The following is a 5,000-nucleotide window of genomic DNA, read 5'->3' on the forward strand; positions in this document are numbered from 1 at the left end:
AATTAAAAGAAAAGTAAATGGAAATCAAGTAAGTACGTTAAAGTAAGATAGATAGATAGATAGATAGGTAGGTAGATAGATAGATAGATAGATAGATAGACAGACAGACAGACAGTTAGATAGATAGACAGACAGATAAATAGACAGACAGACAGACAGACAGACAGACAGACAGATAGATAGATGGATGGATAGATGGATAGATAATGACATAGAGAGATAAATAGGTAGGTAGATAAATAGATATATAGATTGATTGACAGATAGATGGATGGATAGATATATGGATAGACAGATAGATAAACAGACATAGATAGACAGACGTAGATAGACAAATAGATAAATAGATAGATAGACAGAAAGACAAATATACAGATAAACAGAGACAGACATAGACAGAGACAGAGACATATAAACAGACATATAAACAGACAGAAATAGACAGACATAGACAGAGACAGAGACAGAAATACCCCCCCACCCCACCCCCACCCCCCGTCTTCACGAGCCACCCTGCCGAAACCTCTCGTGGGTTGGGACTTCTAGAAGCATCTCACTCACTCCTCGTAATAAAGATAAATAAATAAACAAATAAATAACAAAAATGATTTGGATGTTTTGAATGTGGGATATTTTTTTATTTTTTTATTTTTTTTCTGGGACCTGGATGAGAGGGGGAGGAGGGAGGGGGGAGGTGGGAGGGTAGAAGGGAGGGAGAGAAAGAGATAAAGATATAGATAGAATGATTGGTAGGTAGGTAGATAGATTGACTGATTAATAGATAGATAGATTCACTGATAGACTGATAGATATATTAATTGATATATTGATAGATAGATTCATTGATAGACTGATAGATAGATAGATAGAGAGAAAGGGGTGGATGGAAACGGAAAAAAGAACAATAGAGATAGTAGAGATAAGGAAGAGGGAGATGAGAAAGAGTTTTTTCTCTCTCTCTTCTCCATTTTTCTTCCTTCCTTTCTCTCTCTATCTATCTATCTGTCTCAATATACCTCCCCCCCCCCTCTCTCTCTCCCAAACAGACAGACAGACATAGCCCAGTCTACTTTAATCGGCGTGAGGGTAGCGTGGCCGCCGACCAAAACCAATCGCTACTCTCTCTCTCTCTCTTTCTCTTTCTTGCTCTCTCTCTCTCTCTCTCTCTCTCTCTCTCTCTCACTCACTCTCTCTTTCTCTTTGTCTGGTTCTCTCTCTCTTTTTCTTTCTCCCCCTTCCCTTTCTCTCTCTCTATCTATCTCTTTCTCTCTCTCTCTCTCTCTCTCTCTCTCTCTTTCTCTCTCTCTCTCCCTCTCTCTCTCTCTCTCTCTCTGTCTGGTTCTCTCTCACTGTCTGTCCCTCTCTATCTCTTTCTCCCTCTCTCTCTCTGTCTGGTTCTCTCTCTCTCTCTCTGTCTATCTGTCTCTCTATATCTTTTCTCTCTCTCTCTCATTGTCTGGTTTCTCTCTCTCTCCTCTCTCTCTCTCTCTCTCTCTCTCTCTCTGCCTGATTCTCTCTCTCTTTCTCTGCCTGATTCTCTCTCTCTCTTTCTCTGCCTGATTCTCTCTCTCTCTCATTGTCTGTCTGTCTCTCTCATTCTCTCTCATTGTCTGTCTGTCTCTCTGTCTGTCTCTCTCTCTTTCTCTCCCTCTCTCTCTCTCTCTCTCTCTCTCTCTCTCTCTCTCTCTCTCTCTCTCTCTCTCTCTCTCTCTTCCCTCTCTCTCTCTCTCTCTCTCTCTCTCTCTCTCTCTCTCTCTCTCTCTCTCTCTCTCTCTCTCTCTCTCTCTCTCTCTCTCTCTCTCTCTCTCTCTCTCCTGCCCCCCTCTCTCTCTCCCTCTCTTTCCCCTCCCCTATCCCCCCCTCCTCCCCACCCCTACCTCTCCTCCCCACCCCTACCTCTCCCCCCCCATCCCCCCAACCCCAACGTTCACACTAACTCGACCCCATCATACCCAAAAAAAAAAAAAAAAAAAAAAAAACCAGCAAAAAAAAAAATAGATGTATATGTATGTTAATTATAAACCGTTTTATCTCACTAAAGCAGAGCGGTCGACATCGTTTCGTGGTGTTCCGCATAGTGGTGATGAGGGGCGGGTGTGATGAGGCGGTCGCTGTTTGACGGAGTTTGTGATGAATTCTGTGTGGTGAGGAACTTGTGGTGAGGACCTTTGTGAATGAGGTGGTTAAGGGATCGTTCTGGAGAGGTTTTTATGATGAGGTCATGGTGATGAGGTCATGGTGATGAGATCGTGGTGATGAGGTCGTTGTGATGAGGTTGTTGTGATGAGGTCGTTCTTATGAGGTCATTGGTATGAGGTCGTTGTCATGAAGTCGGTATTTTAGAGGTTGTTGTGATGAGGCCATTGTAATGAGGTCATAGTGGTGAAGGCCCTGCTATGTCATACTTGAAATCGTAGTAATGAGGTGTCATAGCAGTGAGTATCTTGCTATGAAGTACTTGATATGAGGTCGTAGTGATGAGGGCATAGAAGTGAAGGGCCTCGTTATGTGGCACTCGTTATAAGGGCGTTGTGATGAGGTCGTAGTGATGAGGTCGTAGTGATGAGGTCGTAGTGATGAGGTCGTAGTGATGAGGTCATAGAAGTGAAGGCCCTCGTTATGTGGCACTCGTTATGAGGGTGTTGTGATGAGGTCATGGTGATGAGGTCATAGAAGTGAATGGCCTCGTTATGTGGCACTCATTATGAGGGCGTTGTGATGAGGTCATGGTGATGAGGTCATAGAAGTGAATGGCCTTGTTATGTGGCACTCGATATGAGGCCGTTGTGATGAGGTCATAGTAGTGAAGGGCCTCGTTATGTGGCACTCGATATGAGGCCGTTGTGATGAGGTCATAGAAGTGAAGGCCCTTGTTATGTGGCACTCATTATGAGGACGTTGTGATGAGGTCATAGAAGTGAAGGCCTTTGTTATGTGGCACTCATTATGAGGACGTTGTGATGAGGTCATAGAAGTGAAGGCCCTTGTTATGTGGCACTCATTATGAGGACGTTGTGATGAGGTCATAGAAGTGAAGGCCTTTGTTATGTGGCACTCATTATGAGGACGTTGTGATGAGGTCATAGAAGTGAAGGCCCTTGTTATGTGGCACTCATTATGAGGACGTTGTGATGAGGTCATAGAAGTGAAGGCCCTTGTTATGTGGCACTCATTATGAGGACGTTGTGATGAGGTCATAGAAGTGAAGGCCCTTGTTATGTGGCACTCATTATGAGGACGTTGTGATGAGGTCATAGAAGTGAAGGCCTTTGTTATGTGGCACTCATTATGAGGACGTTGTGATGAGGTCATAGAAGTGAAGGCCCTTGTTATGTGGCACTCATTATGAGGACGTTGTGATGAGGTCATAGAAGTGAAGGCCCTTGTTATGTGGCATTCGTGATGAGGGCGTTGTGATGAGGTCATAGAAGTGAATGGCCCTTGTTATGTGGCACTCGTGATGAGGGCGTTGTGATGAGGTCATAGAAGTGAATGGCCCTTGTTATGTGGCATTCGTGATGAGGGCGTTGTGATGAGGTCATAGAAGTGAATGGCCCTTGTTATGTGGCACTCGTGATGAGGGCGTTGTGATGAGGTCATAGAAGTTTCTTTTGAATGGCCCTTGTTATGTGGCACCCCTCGTGATGAGGGCGTTGTGATGAGGTTCATAGAAGTGAATGGCCCTTGTTATGTGGCACTCGTGATGAGGGCGTTGTGATGAGGTCATAGAAGTGAATGGCCCTTGTTATGTGGCATTCGTGATGAGGGCGTTGTGATGAGGTCATAGAAGTGAATGGCCCTTGTTATGTGGCACTCGTGATGAGGGCGTTGTGATGAGGTCATAGAAGTGAATGGCCCTTGTTATGTGGCACTCGTGATGAGGGCGTTGTGATGAGGTCATAGAAGTGAATGGCCCTTGTTATGTGGCACTCGTGATGAGGGCGTTGTGATGAGGTCATAGAAGTGAAGGCCCTTGTTATGTGGCACTCATTATGAGGACGTTGTGATGAGGTCATAGAAGTGAATGGCCCTTGTTATGTGGCACTCGTGATGAGGGCGTTGTGATGAGGTCATAGAAGTGAATGGCCCTTGTTATGTGGCATTCGTGATGAGGGCGTTGTGATGAGGTCATAGAAGTGAATGGCCCTTGTTATGTGGCATTCGTGATGAGGGCGTTGTGATGAGGTCATAGAAGTGAATGGCCCTTGTTATGTGGCACTCGTGATGAGGGCGTTGTGATGAGGTCATAAGAAGTGAATGGCCCTTGTTATGTGGCATTCGTGATGAGGGCGTTGTGATGAGGTCATAGAAGTGAATGGCCCTTGTTATGTGGCACTCGTGATGAGGGCGTTGTGATGAGGTCATAGAAGTGAATGGCCCTTGTTATGTGGCACTCGTGATGAGGGCGTTGTGATGAGGTCATAGAAGTGAATGGCCCTTGTTATGTGGCACTCGTGATGAGGGCGTTGTGATGAGGTCATAGAAGTGAATGGCCCTTGTTATGTGGCATTCGTGATGAGGGCGTTGTGATGAGGTCATAGAAGTGAATGGCCCTTGTTATGTGGCACTCGTGATGAGGGCGTTGTGATGAGGTCATAGAAGTGAATGGCCCTTGTTATGTGGCATTCGTGATGAGGGCGTTGTGATGAGGTCATAGAAGTGAAGGCCCTTGTTATGTGGCATTCGTGATGAGGGCGTTGTGATGAGGTCATAGAAGTGAATGGCCCTTGTTATGTGGCATTCGTGATGAGGGCGTTGTGATGAGGTCATAGAAGTGAATGGCCCTTGTTATGTGGCACTCGTGATGAGGGCGTTGTGATGAGGTCATAAGAAGTGAATGGCCCTTGTTATGTGGCACTCGTGATGAGGGCGTTGTGATGAGGTCATAGAAGTGAATGGCCCTTGTTATGTGGCACTCGTGATGAGGGCGTTGTGATGAGGTCATAGAAGTGAATGGCCCTTGTTATGTGGCACTCGTGATGAGGGCGTTGTGATGAGGT

This window comes from Penaeus vannamei, chromosome 32 (genome assembly GCF_042767895.1).
Source record: "Penaeus vannamei isolate JL-2024 chromosome 32, ASM4276789v1, whole genome shotgun sequence".
In the NCBI taxonomy this organism is placed as follows: Eukaryota; Metazoa; Arthropoda; class Malacostraca; order Decapoda; family Penaeidae; genus Penaeus; species Penaeus vannamei.